Raw genomic sequence first — 15348 nt, forward strand, 5'->3', positions numbered from 1 at the left:
TACTGCTCCCAATTCAGTGAATAGATGCAGTCCAGCAATTTTGGCAAGCCATCAACACCCCCTACACCAAATTGTGTCATCCCTCGGGGTCTGATTCTACAACTGCCCACTGAAATGGGATAGACAGATGGATCTACATATGGGATCTCCTGAGATACCCTAGGTAATCAATGGCAAAACACTGGCATCGTTATCGATTCTTCAGCAAAGAGAATTCCCCTTTTGATAGGGCGGTTTACTGTACGAAGGCTATGTGGGCCCCCTCCACTTTATGTATTGATATATTGAGTACTGTTTTTTGATTGTGGTCATCTCATGAATATTTCATTTCACCAATGTTAGCCTATCCATGTCGTAAGTGTAGTGTGGGGTAATGCAGAGAGGGAGTGGGACCTGAGTAGCTAACCAGTCAGAACACTGCCGTCTCACTGGAGCATCCAACACCACAGCAGATAAGAAACAAAACAAAGCACCCCCAATGCACAACCAAATTGCTGCGGAGTAACATCTGGATTCCCAAACACAAGCAACAATAACAGCAAATAGAATACAGTGTAAATTGGCACACAGGGTGCCCCATGAGTCTTTGAGGCAGCACTCTAGAGCAGCAGGGAGGGTACAGAAGCAACCACCTGGCAGCCTGTAGATCCAGGAAAAAGCCCAAGGGCCCATGATCAAGGTATGACTGACAGTGCAAGACCCTCCAAGAGAGCAAGGGGAAGGTAATGAGAACAGTTCACACCAACAAGGAGAGCTGCTCAGGGAATCTAGAGTGGACATGCCCCACACAATTATCAAGAACACTCAAATGTTCACAGTAGAAACAAAGAGGGGACGAAAAAGGACAGGAGGATGACAGGCACCTCAACTACTAGAATCCTCGCTAATGCATAGGCATTCAGCAATGACCCAGTCCAAGTACCAGTTATATGATTTCGCCAGCCATCCGTGCAGTGATCAAAAGTGCAGGAGCAGACAACATGCTAAGCTGAGAGCAGCCAGACTCTTTATCTGAGGAGGCATTATCTGATCCCAAAGTTTTGTTAGTAAGAGCAGAGTTTTGTATGTGGGCTGCCACAACAAGGGACGAGTGTCTCTCCCATTGCCCCTGAGCAGGTGAAGGAGCACCAGAGACACCAGCAGTCCTCCTGTCTGATGTGGGGTATTGACAAGCACATCACTCCTGATGCAGGTTAGTTGATACAGCTTCTGCCCCACTCATCACTGCTTATCAGGCTCCGGAGAGACTTCCCTCTGATGTTCAGCCCAGTCCCATGCATCTCCAGGCTCAGGGAAAAAATAGGTCTTACCATTCGCTATCACCTTCAATTTTGCCAGGAACAGTAGGGAGTACTTGGTACTTGCAGCTTGCACTTCACTCCCGCAAAGGATGCCCGCTGAAGTTGGACTGCAATGGAGTAGTCCAGAAAAAAGCAGATGCACATGTTTCCATAAGTAATCTGGCCCAGTCCTCTGGTAGCTTGGAGAACTCTGGCCCATATTTATACTTTTTGACGCAAAACTGCGCTAACGCAGTTTTGCGCCAAAAAAATTAGGGCCGGCTAACGCCATTCTGAAGCGCCATGCGGGCGCCGTATTTATTGAATGGCGTTAGCCGGCGTTAGCCGACCGGCGATGCCTGGTGTGCGTGAAAAAAAACCACATACACCAGGCAGCGCCGGCGTAGGGAAAAATGGCGTTTGGGCGTCCAAAAATGGGGCAAGTCAGGCTGAGGCAAAAAAATCGTCTTAACCCGATTTGCGCCATTTTTTTGGGGCGCCCAGATGCCATTAACATGACTCCTGTCTTAGCAAAGACAGGAGTCATGCCCCCTTGCCCAATGGCCATGCCCAGGGGACTTATGTCCCCTGGGCATGGTCATTGGGCATAGTGGCATGTAGGGGGGCACAAATCAGGCCCCCTATGCCAAAAAAAAAATTAAAAAAAATACTTACCACAACTTACCTTTTCTTCCCTGGGATGGGTCCCTCCATCCTTGGGTGTCCTCCTGGGGTGGGCAAGGGTGGCAGGGGGTGTCCCTGGGGGCTTGGGAGGGCACCTCTGGGCTCATTCTGAGCCCACAGGTCCCTTAACGCCTGCCCTGACCCAGGCGCTAAAATCCGGCGCAAATGCGGGTTTTTTAGTCCCGCCCACTCCCGGGCGTCATTTTTGCCCGGGAGTATAAATACGACGCATATGCATCGCAGTCATTTTTTAAGACGGGAACGCCTACCTTGCATATCATTAACGCAAAGAAGGTGTTCACGCAAAAAAATGACGCTAACTCCATGAACTTTGGCGCTAGACGAATCTAACGCCAAAGTATAAATATGGAGTTAGTTTTGCGTCGAATTTGCGTCGAAAAAAACGACGCAAATTCGGCGCAAACGGAGTATAACTATGCCCCTCTGTCTCTCTACTACAAATTGAGCAGCTTGGCCACCACTGGGTGCAGAGGCACGTCAGACGTGGCAGGGGTGGGCACCCTATGTGCCTGTTCCACAGTAAAATGAGGCAAGCAATTGCCGCAGAGAACCAAGTCTAAAAAAAAGTTGTGGGGTCACCACCCTCTGCCCCCTCTAGAAAACCAACAATGAAAATGCTGGGACCTACCTTCAAGATCTTCAAGCTTCTCCTTGAGGGCGCTAACCCTATTGGTGGGTATGTCGATCTGCGCAGTGAGGAGCTTCATGTGTGGCTGAAGGTCAAAGATGGCTGCCTCTGTAGACTGAACCCTGTCCAAGAGTTTTAGTATGTCAGCCCATAACAGACCCAGCTCTAGGGCCAACACTTTCATCAGCCCACCAAGATCCTAATGAGTCTCAGTCATTACCTGTAGAATGAAGTACAACTTGTCCAGTGCCTAGTGAGCTCCAGCTGATGCAACCAGTGCAGTCGGACCCTCGACTGCAGGCTCAATATCGGCCATGGTGGATTCACCATAATGGGACCACCACTGTGGGTTTTCCAGCCCTCGGATGCACCATGCTTGGGGTCTCTCCCAACACTGGCTAGGCCAGTCACAGCATGTCAGTGTCTTGGGCTCTGCAAACAAGGCCCACAGTCCCCCAAGGTTGGTCCAGAATCTGCCAACTTTGGGAAGGGACATGCAGCCCCTGTACCATGGGTGACAACATTGGAGCACTGGGTGTCACACTCCGATCAGGATGAACAGTAAAGGCCTTGCAGCTATCAGGACAGAGGCCAAAAGGGGAGGGGAGAAACAAGTAGCCCCCTTGGGTCTGTCTGTTGTAGGGAAGTTGAAGCATGTGGATAAGTGGGCAAGGGAGGTCTGCCTCCATAATCTTAAAGCGCTTCTTCTATGCTATCGCCCACACTTCTGAATCTTTTCTCAGCTTCCCACGTGGAGGGATAAAGAGGCTCAGTTCCATATCAGCAAGGGGGTCCCCAGGAACAGCCCCCACGTGCAACACCCACACCCTCATCCCTGCAGGCTACTATGTCCTGCAGGTGATGCAGGGTGAGGGGAGACGAGGTGCACATTGCTCATGCTCTTCAAATGTGCAATGGTTCTTGGTGGCCAGAAGCCTGGCCTGCTCATGCACTGCAGCAGCCCGTCCCATGTGCGCAGCACAGGCCAGACCAGCCGTACAGGTATGAAGGGGGCTCCTGCCCAAAACCTTGCCACAACTAGCAGGGACAACAGGGGAGGTTGGTCTCAGCTCCAAGGGTGTCCCTTAACCTCCAGGCTGCCTGATGGCGGCAGAATGCAGCACCAATCCATGCTCCCAGGGACTGTAAATTAAATACTACTGTTGGTTCTGTAGCACTGATTGTGCCACTCTCTTAAGTAACCTTTCAAGCATGTCCCAGCCTGTGTGTGTGCACTTTTACCCTGTCATTACGACCTGGCAGAATAAACCTCTTGCCAGGCCTAAGCTTTCCTTTTTAATACATTTAACTCACCTTTAGGGTAAGCCCTAAATTGTTAATTGGGCAAGGAGCATTGTATTTAAAAATTCAGATTCAGATTTGATTCAGATGTGTGCTTTTAGGTTTTACATGGCCTGGTAGTGAAAAACACCTATATTCGTTTTTCACTGCTGCACAGGCTACTTCTACCATAAGATGCCATTGAGTTACCTCATTACAAGTGATAACATTTGATAGGAAGCAGGTCGGGTTTGGTGTCTGGGGTATTGAACCTCTTTTATGGTAAAGTTGGATTTGAAGTCCACATTCTGAAAATGCCACTTTTAGAATGCTGCCTTTTTCTTGTCCTAACTGTGGCCGTCTGCAGCCTGTTCCTGTGTCACATGACTAGGTGTAGTTGGCCTTTGTGTATTCCTCCTAGGAAGTATCACAAAGGAGGGTCAGGGTGTTAGCAGGATGGACCATCTCTGACTTGATGGTGGTACAGCATAAACATAAGTGGTACAATAGTAGGGATCAATTGAAAAATTACATTACCCACAATGAACTTCTAAATTGGTCATTGGTAATGTATTTTAATTACAGCAAAATTATTCTAATGATTTTTTTGGACATAAAACCCAAAATTGCTCACACACAACATATACAAAAAGACTTACATTATACTTATTTACAAACACTATATATAAACATGTACAAACACAGTCTTCATCAATCTCCAAAACTAATTAGAGAGAAGTGGTTGTCAACATATATTGAGACTTTCATCCACATGACAGAGATGCTTGCGGTGGCTGTCACATCTTATAAATCCACTTTCCTTAGACTTTGATTAAAGAAACGATGTGAGTCAAAATCATAGTCTATATGCTAACTATTTTTTGCAACCTCCTCAACAAAAAGGTCGATGCTTTACAGCCCCTACACCTATGGGCCTCTTCAGGACTCATGGAGCGATTAAGACCTATAAACAATATACAAGAACAGGTTCACTTTCTCTGTAAATATGCAAATATTTAAAAGTTGTTCAAGAAGTAACTTCACCATGACAGATAATCACACACACCAAATGTGATATGCTAAAATCCTATGCCAACGTTATGTATTCGCTTTGTTTGAGTAATCTAGAGCCACCATGGCTGGTGTGATTAAACATGCCTGAAAATTGAGAATTCACCCAAAAGAGATAATGTGGCCCTTTATTACAAAGAAATGCAAATGAAAGTAAATGTGATGGGTCAAATGCCCAACTACCCCACATGCTAAGTAAAAAGTAGTAGCCATCTTACATCATAAGTCTCAATCAATCCACACTACCAGCCTCACTGTACCTAGAACTGAATGAAAATGGAAAAAGTGAAATGTGGAAACACTATTCAAAATTAGAATGTAAAATAAAGAAGACACAGGCACAACTTATCTTATTAGTCACTTACTAGTGATTTGTACGATGTACGCACTCAGCCTAACGCACTGGTCATTCTATCAGGTTCCAGATGATGGAAAAATGCGAAATAGCCTCCGCCATCTTTAAATAGGGATAACGTTCTGTGGTGGCCATCTTAACTTCTGACCCCAATCTCTAAAAATTCCCTGTGTACAGAGCTGTCACCTACCACACTTACACTTTAAAGGAACCTTCTCAGCTCAAACACAAAGGACTTCCCACTGGCCTATTGTGCCCCCAGACACACTCGGACCATGGCAGGGAAGCAGGAAATTCAAGACACCTCTGTAGGGGAAAACTCCAGAGGGACTTCGAAAGTGAGTGCCAAGTATAAACAAGCATTTGCAATGCAATGGGTATCGCATTTGCTCGAGTTAGAGCTATTAGTGTTGTAAACTCCTAACCAGACTTTTCTTGCCACAGAAATTGAAAATGAAAAGTAATACGGTTTCACATAAGTGAGACGATTCAAAGCGCCAAGCCATGAGCGTGAAGGTGCACATAAAAGGAAAAAAAAGTTTGCTCTAGGTCAAACGTACTGGCAAAAGTGCAGTCAGCCATGTAACGGGGGCGATGTCCCAGGTGACAACTAAACCTCCCCAAGGAGGGACAAACGTAAAGCATTTACCAACTAAAATAAAGGATTTTTGACGGGCAAGCCCACGAACGAGTCACAGTGATGGGAGTGAGGTGGGCGTAGTATAAGCCTACATAGATACCAACACATCGGAAAAGCAGCACTTGCACGCTGCTATGCTCGACCTAAAAAGCACAACTTCTAAGTAATAATTTCTAAATTAATTTCAAGTCTGATGTAATTCTGTCTTGTAATTTTTGCTGTGGCATAAAATGAAAATTCAGACGGGAGCTAAAATGCAAAAACGTCCACTTTTTTATTTCATTGACCCCTTTGCATAAAACGTGGCATGCCAAACGTTGGCTAGGTGAACCCAGCGAGTACCAAATTTCGTGCATATTAATTAAAAGGCAACAAAGTTATTAGCAACCTACCTAATGCCTTTTCAATATAAAGTGCATTTACACCATAATGACATAGCCGTTACCTCCAACTGTCCATTATTTTACTCATTTCTACCGCCAGTCTGACAAGTATGCATCATGCCACTCAAAAAAGGGTGTTATAAGCTCCCCATCATTTACCCCTTTTGCCAAACTGCACAAAACAAAAAAAGGCTTCCCATGTTATAGTTTTGCAAAACATTTGGGAGACTTTGTGAATTGCAGAATTTATATAAAAAGTATTCTCATTAATTCTATCCCCCTACTACTTATGTTCTTACCTCATTCCCTCATGTTTTACCTTCAAAAACAAGGTAAGCTGGTTTTAGTACTGTATCATCATCAGACAATTATGGAAACGCTCGGGCCCAATCACAAAGGATAAAAAAATACACAGGTTTATTATGAGCCCGTCCCCAGGCGTTCTGTTTCTGCCATCAAATCAGCAAAAACATATCTAGAAAGGCTTGGAAACAGATCTCAAGCTACGTTTATATACTTGGGAGAACTTGTTACAGGGTGCCAGCACTACCACCCTGCACTGTAACTTGAAGAAAACTAGCGCAGAGAGGGGGATCCGGGATATTGTATAAACACATTCCAGAGCCCGCCATGCGTCCCATCCTCCAGCTGGCAGTCTGACAGCATGCAGGCCAGGTATCCAGGCACCTGAAAATGAGCCGATAAATTACAAGGCTTGGAAATCTCTTAACTACAGGCCCCTGAAAACAGATCTGCATGCCGGAATTGTGAGGTGGCTGCCATTCAGGTCTTATCTTTACAATGTTTCAAAATAAAATCTGTATTCAGTTTTTTATTATGACCACATCCATGTTGTGTGTACATTTGTGTTATGATGCTCGCGCTCATTGACACAGGCATTTAGCCTCTAATGTGTCACTGTGACACAGACCTTAAAGCTGCATATCACCAAATTCCATTACATGCAGATAGTAGGAGTTTGACATCTTTCCTAACCCCTTTTGGTTGTTTTAGGTTCAAGAGAGTACCTTTTGGGTTAGCCTCTGCAGCTTCCATGTTTCAGCGATTGATGCATAAGGTGTTGTCAGGCATGCGAAATGTACTGATTTTTCAGGACCATATTTTGATAATGGGAAAACATTTGGAGGAACATAACCGGGTTCTTGATGAAGTTTTGCAAAGACTAAGCGTGCATGGTTTAACAGCTGAACTTAGTAAGTGTAAGTTTGCTGAAAATAAGATAAACTATTTAGGTCTCGCGATCTCGGAAGTTGGCATCAAACCTAAATCAGAACTGGTGGAATCAGTGAAGGAAGCACATAGACCTCAGTTCAAGGATGATGTACGGGCCTTTTTAGGTCTAGCCGAATTTTATGCCAAATTTGTACACAATTGTTCTCAAAAAACGTTTGCTTTGCGACAACTTCTTAAAACTAGCAGCAAATTTGTGTGGGATGAACGGTGTGATAGTGCATTTGAAGTTATCAAAAGTGAGTTTGCTAGCGCTCCATCATTGCATGGTTTTGATCCCATGTTACAAAGTATTGTAACCACAAATGCCAGTTCCAAGGTTATTGGTGCGACTCTATCTCAAATTGACAGTCGGGGTGTTGAGAGAATAATAGCTTTTGCCTCACGTTCCATTACTCCCACTGAAAAAAGATATTCGGTAATTGAACATGAAACATTAGCTTGTGCATGGGGGTTGGAACATTATAGACACTACATTTGGGGTTACCATGTATTGTTGATGTGCGATCATAAGCCCCTCACAAAAGTGTTGACGACAAAAGGCTTAGTTACGGCTTCACCTCGCATAGCTCGCCTGTCTGTTAGACTTTTGGATTTCAATTACAGCATACAATATGTACCAGGTGTCAAAAATGTAGTTGCAGATTTTTTAAGTAGAATGCAATTATCTGCACAGGATTGTGAGGAGGTTGATCTTGACTCATTTACAGTCACGAATATTGTGGCTGATTTACCTGGCAACTCTAAGATGGAGTGGGAACAAGCACTTATTCAGGATGATGTGCTTATTGTTGTGAGTGAGTGTATTAGGAAGGGATGGCCAATAAAGCACATGTTAGATCAGAAGAGTCATGTGTTTTGGGAGTTGAGAGATGAACTTTCTTTAGAAGGTAGTTTAGTAATAAGGAATGGCAGAGGTATTCCCCCAAGTTGTTTAAGACAAAGAATTGTTGATTTATGTCATGAGGGACATTTAGACATTGGGAAGACCAAAAACAAGGTAAAATGTGCGTATTGGTGGCCTGAATTGGATTCAGACATTGAAAAGAAAGTTAGGAACTGTCAGGCTTGTGTTAATTCTGATAAATCACAGGTGACACTAAAACCACCTTTGCATCCGTTGAGGGGTCCGGATGGACCATGGGAACGGATTGGAATTGATGTTGCTGGACCGATAATGTATTATGACAAGTGTTAGAAATTGGGTTTTTGGTTGGCAGTCAGTTTACCCCTGTCCAAGCAAGAACCCTCACTCTAGTCAGGGTAAGTCACACACAATCCAAAATTAGCCTGTGCCCACCCTCTGGTAGCTTGGCACGAGCAGTCAGGCTTAACTTAGAAGGCAATGTGTAAAGTATTTGTGCAATAAATCATACAATACCACCATATAGCACCACAAAAATACACCACACAGTGTTTAAAAAAATAAAAAATATTTATCAGGATAATTGTAGGTCAAAACGAATAAAGTTGCAATGTGAATTTGTAAAGATATCACTGAAAAGTGATATAAAGTGTCTTAAGTCTTTAAAAAGCAAACAAAGTCTCTTTCAAGCACAAAGTACCTGGTCTGGAGTGGAAAATCTCCGCAGAGGGCCGCAGAAGAAGAGATACGTGGAAAAATGGTGTGTGCGTCGATTTCTCCCCAGCACACACGGACTTGCGTCGTTATTTTTCACGCGGGGAAGTCGTGTGTCGTTTTCCGGCATGCGTACAGTCTCATTCTGTGGATCGCGGGGATTACCAGATGTCCCGGGTCTGTGCGTGGATTCTCCTGCTAGTTTTCCGGCTGCGCGTATATCCTGCGGGGCTGCACGTCGAAGTTTTGCTCTCACTGCAGGCATCGTGTCGATTTCTCCTCTTGAGGTCGGGCGGTGTTGTCCTTGCGAAGCCGTGCATCGAAGTTCCGGTCGTCCCGATGGCGTCGCGTCGATCAGCGTCGGTGTGCGGTGTTTTTCTCTCCGCGGAACAAGCTGTGCGGCGAAAATTTCGGCTCACGGAGCGTCCAAGTGAAAAAGAGAAGTCTTTTTGGTCCTGAGGCTTCAGGGAACAGGAGGCAAGCTCTATCCAAGCCCTTGAAGAGCACTTTCACAGCCAGACGGGAGTTCAGCAAGGCAGCAGGCCAACAGCAAGGCAGAAGTCCTTTGTAGAAAGCAGACAGGTGAGTCCTTTGAGCAGCCAGGCAGTTCTTCTTGGCAGGATGTAGTTTCTGGTTCAGGTTTTTTCTCCAGCAAGTGTCTGATGAGGTAGGGCAGAGGCCCTGTTTTATACCAAAATGTGCCTTTGAAGTGGGGAGACTTCAAAGAGTGGCTAAGAAGTGCACCCGGTCCCCTTTCAGTTCAATCCTGTCTGCCAGGGTCCCAGTAGGGGGTGTGGCAGTCGTTTGTGTGAGGGCAGGCCCTCCACCCTCCCAGCCCAGGAAGACCCATTCAAAATGCAGATGTGTGCAAGTGAGGCTGAGTACCCTGTGTTTGGGGTGTGTCTGAGTGAATGCACAAGGAGCTGTCAACCAAGCCCAGCCAGACGTGGATTCTAAGGCACAGAAAGATTTAAGTGCAAAGAAATGCTCACTTTCTAAAAGTGCCATTTCTAGAATAGTAATATTAAATCCGACTTCACCAGTCAGCAGGATTTTGTATTACCATTCTGGCCATACTAAATATGACCTTCCTGCTCCTTTCAGATCAGCAGCTGCCACTTCAACAATGTATGAGGGCAGCCCCAATGTTAGCCTATGAAGGGAGCAGGCCTCACAGTAGTGTAAAAACAAATTTAGGAGTTTTATACTACCAGGACATATAACTACACAGGTACATGTCCTGCCTTTTACGCACACAGCACCCTGCTCTAGGGGTTACCTAGGGCACACATTAGGGGTGACATATGTAGAAAAAGTGGAGTTCTAGGCTTGGCAAGTACTTTTAAATGCCAAGTCGAAGTGGCAGTAAAACTGCACACACAGGCCTTGTAATGGCAAGCCTGAGACAAGCTTAAGGGGGCTCCTTAAGTGGGTGGCACAACCAGTGCTGCAGGCCCACTAGTAGCATTTAATCTACAGGCCCTAGGCACATATAGTGCACATTACTAGGGACTTATAAGTAAATTAAATAGTCCAATCAGGTAGGGACTTATAAGTAAATTAAATAGTCCAATCAGGTATGATTACCATGTTTAAAAAGGGAGAGAGCATATGCACTTTAGCACTGGTTAGCAGTGGTCAGGGGCGCAGAGTCTAAAAGCCAGCAAAACTGGGTCCAACAGTGGAGGGAGGCAGGCAAAAAGTTAGGGGTGACCACCCTAAGGCATATCAGGTCTAACAACAAGCAAAAGTTTTCTCTGGTGTTGATGGACCATTTTACCAAATGGCCTGAATTGGAGATTGTCAACAAGGCAGATGTTGAATCTATAATTTGTTTTTTTGGACAAAGTGTTTTTGAGAGAGGGGTTACCTAAATACATCGTCAGTGATAATGGTCCACAATTTGTTTTACATACTTTCAAGGAGTTTTTGGAAAGGAACGGTGTGTTGCATAATACCACTTCTTTATATCACCCGGCAGGTAATGGTGCAGTTGAGAGATTTAATCGAGTGATTAAGAGTGTCATTCATTTGGCCAACAACAGTAATGAGGATTGGATGAGCGAATTATTGAGAAATTTGTGGTCCTACAGAACAACACCTTGTGATTCTACTGGATTTTCCCCTTTTGTATTGATGAGAGGTAGGATTCCAAAGGGGAAAGATAATGTCGGTTGGTTGACTGAAGGTAAAAAAGTGGATTGGACTATTAAACAAGTTACACAGAATATTAAGTGCTCTCAAGAACGAGGTAAACATTATTTTGATGCAAAAACACAAGTGTACAGAACAGCTCATCAAAATTGGGGACTGGGTGAAGGTTAAGAAACCTGGTTTCATTAGGAAAGGTTGCAATCGATTTTTAGATCCTTTTAGGGTGGAAATGATTAACTGTAATTCAGTTTTGATGAGTGATGGGAGGGTTTGGCATTTGTCGTCTTTATCTATTTGTGGTAATGGGGATTCTTTTCCAGCTGAGAAGAAAAAGGAGGAAGTCAGTCATGCACAGGAAGTCAGTCCGGCACACAAGGAATGCTAATTTGATTGGCTGATGGACTGGAAGAAGACAAATCGTTTGGATTCTGGCCATTTGGCTAATGAACAGTCTGTCTCGTATAGTCAGATGGAGAACTCTGCTGAGAAAATCAGTAGATGAGGTTGTGTGGTCAGAAAACCAAGCAAGTTTCAAGATTATGTTTGCAATGTACTATGAGTATCTAGTTAACTTATTGTTTTTTCGGAGGGGGTACATTTTTGGCTGGGTTGAAATGCATATATGCATGTGTTTTACTGTTTTGTTTTGTTAAGAGGAAGATGTGTTGTGATGTTTGCGCTCATTGACACGGGCATTTAGCCTCTAATGTGTCACTGTGTTTGAGCATAGCAACGGAGCAGAAGGGATTCTAAGTTCTAGGCAGAGACGTTTGTTCTGGTTACGTGTAGGGAGGTGCAAGGAGCACTGTGCTGTGTTATGATGTGGCTCGCGGCTAGATGTGCGATCGTTGCCGCGAGCCTAGAATGTTAGCGATGATTCTTTCTCCTGGCAGTTGCTTGCTGACAGGGGAAGAAGACACCGCGTTAGAGGAGAGCTCGGTAAATAAAGCTTACCCGCAATACTACAACGCTGCCTCTCGCCTGTCATTACATTTTTGGCGACGAGATGTCAGCAAGCAGGTCGCTTTCCTCTTGACGCGGATGCCGCGAACGTTGCGAACATCGTTTTGCTGTGGGATCGCAGACGCGGCATAACGAGTGGCGTTATCACCTGATACTGGCGTTTTATGCCTTTCCAGCGGTAGTTCCATTCCTGGAACCCATCACCAACCAAAATATTTATAGTTTGCAGTCCGGCTTGGATTTGGAGACACGACTGCATCGGCCTCGGTCATGTGAGTGTTGCTGATTTGCTGTGATGACAACGTCGCGATGACGTCCTAGTAAACTGGTGGCGGCCATCTTAGAGAGTTGGGAATACTCTCTTTCAATTGCATTTTGCACACGTCAAACTACTTTTTGTGGTGGCGGCCATCTTAGAGTGTTGGGAAAACTCCACTTAAAATAGATTCTGGCCACGACGAACTGCTCACTATTGCATGTACAAGTGTCTTCTACGGTGATAGGCACACCTGTAACCTGCTGTTTGCTACATTGTTTTTATCCTGACAAATACCTGGAGGAACATTAATTTTGGGTGTTTTTTTGGGTTTCTTCGGAGCATACCGTCATACCAAATTTGTGTTTTACAGAGACTGAGCACAGATTCACACAATGGATATGTCAACCACTGCTGTGCACTCTCCACCTCTATTCTTGGTGCAACCTGGGAATCCGCCAATACTTTGGGAGGAGTGGATAGACATATTCGATAATTATCTTGAAGCCTTAGATGGGTTAGGATTCTCGTCCAGTAGAAAAAAAGCTATCTTACTTAGTTCCCTAGGCAATGAAGGTCAGCATGTCTTCAAGTACTTGCCTAAAGCTGTTGATCAGTCTGGTCAACCCATAGATGATGTATTTTTGGAAGCAAGGCGGAGACTAGAAGTAAGGTTTGCCAAGACTGAGAATGTAGTCATGCAAAGATTTAAGTTTTACACACAACCTCAAAGGAATGGTGAATCCGTGGACGAGGTTGTCACTCGTTTAAGAGAGCTTTTTGTCAAATGCAGATTTGGGGCGATGACGGAGGAGTTGATTCGGGACCAGCTCATAGTACAGTGTAGGAGCAAGAAAATGCAGGAAAGATTGTGGGCAGCGAAGGACCCCAAGCTGAAGGATGCTATAGAAATTGCGAAGGTGGTTGAGGAGTCAGAGTTTTGTATGAAACAAATGGAGAGGAGAGAAGTTAAGGCTTCTGAAGAGGTATCTTCTGTTCAGGGTGATGTGGCTGTGACGAGTAAATCATCCTGGGAAAGGCTTAGTGGATCTAAAAATGGGAGGTGCAACAAGTGTGGGAGCAGGTATCATACTTCTGAGTCCAAGAATTGCTTTGCCCTAGGGAAAGAGTGCTGAAGGTGCGGGCGCAAAGGGCATTTTGCGAGAGTGTGTAGGGAAAAAGAGTATTCAAAGGGGAAGGTGGCCATGGTTGGTGATGCCTCAGGCGATGCGTCCGTTGGTGATAAATTCGGAAGGGTGTTGTGTGTTTCTGGGTTGGATGTGGCAGGGGTGAGAGCAGAAAGGATGCAGAGACCTAAGGCAGAATTTATATTTAAGAATGTGTCTGTAGAACTAATGGTGGATTCTGGCTCCTTATATACAATAGTTCCTAAGGATTTATTTCTCCAATTGTGGCCTTCAACAAGACTATTGCCAAAGGACATCAATCCTGGCGGGTATCAGGGTGAACAGATAGACATCATAGGTTATATGCTCACTGAAATAGGGTTCAAGGGGAGAAAGATCCTAGGCAAAGTGTATGTGGCAGAATCTGGTCCGCCTATTTTGGGTTGGCAACACCAGTACGATCTTCGCATAGTCATCAATCCGTGTGCCCCTAGTCAGGTAGCTGCAATCGAAGATGTTTCTCTTGCCGGTATATTGAATGGGGCTAAAGGGATATTCAGAGAGGAGATGGGAGAGTTGAGAGGTTATGTTCACGAGATTAGGTTGAAGCCCGGTGCTGTTCCTGTCCAGCACAAGGTTAGAAAGGTTCCAAACTCGGTGAGAGAGGGTGTAAAGGAGCTCTTGAATGAAATGTTAGACAGTGGGGTGATTGAACCAGTGGAGGCCTCAGCATGGTTGTCACCTGTAGTGATTTCTAAGAAGAGAGATGGGAAGTTGAGGTTCTGTGTGGACTTGAGAGGGTTAAACCAGAATATTGTTACAGACAATTTTCCCTTGCCAAACATTAATGAATTGGTTCTACTAATGAAGGATGCTAAATACTTTTCAAAACTGGACTTGAAGCACGCATACCATCAGATTAGACTTCATCCTGGTTCTAAGGGCCTCACTGCTTTCATCACCATGGAGGGCACATTTCAGTTCACACGGATGCCGTTCGGTCTGGCGTCTGCCGCCAGTGTTTTCCAGAGGATGATGAACCAAATTTTCAAGGGGTTGGACAATATCCTGTTTTTCCAAGATGACATTCTAGTGTTTGGTGAAACTATTGAGAACCATAATATAACTCTGAAGATGCTACCGGACAGATTGTTGCAATCTGGTTTGACTTTGCGCCGTGAAAAATGTCAATTCTTGATGACAAAGGTGGAGTATCTTGGTCACTCACTGTCGCAAGAAGGTGTAAAACCGAAGAAAGATCTGTTGGAGGCAATTAGGTCGGCTCCAGCTCCCAAAGACAAGGACCAATTGCGATCTTTTTTGGGATTGATTGAGTACTATTCCAAATTTGTCAAGAACTTTGCTAGCAAGACAGAATGCCTAAAAGTACTTTTGCGCAAAGGGGCTAGTTTTGTCAGGGGAGGAGAGCAATGCCAATGTTTTCAGTTGATTAAGGGTGATGTATGCAACGCTGGCATTCTAGTGCCTTTTGACACAAAGAGAAGAACAATAATCACGGTGGATGCGAGCGCTGTGGGCATTGGGGCCGTCTTATCTCAAATGCATGGGATGGTGGAGAAGACGGTTGCCTTTGCTTCTCGGACTTTGTCTTCTGGTGAGAGACATTATGCTGTTATTGAGCGTGAAACTCTGGCTGCGGCGTGGGGTGTGGAGT

Source organism: Pleurodeles waltl, chromosome 2_2 (genome assembly GCF_031143425.1).
Source record: "Pleurodeles waltl isolate 20211129_DDA chromosome 2_2, aPleWal1.hap1.20221129, whole genome shotgun sequence".
NCBI classification, from domain to species: Eukaryota; Metazoa; Chordata; class Amphibia; order Caudata; family Salamandridae; genus Pleurodeles; species Pleurodeles waltl.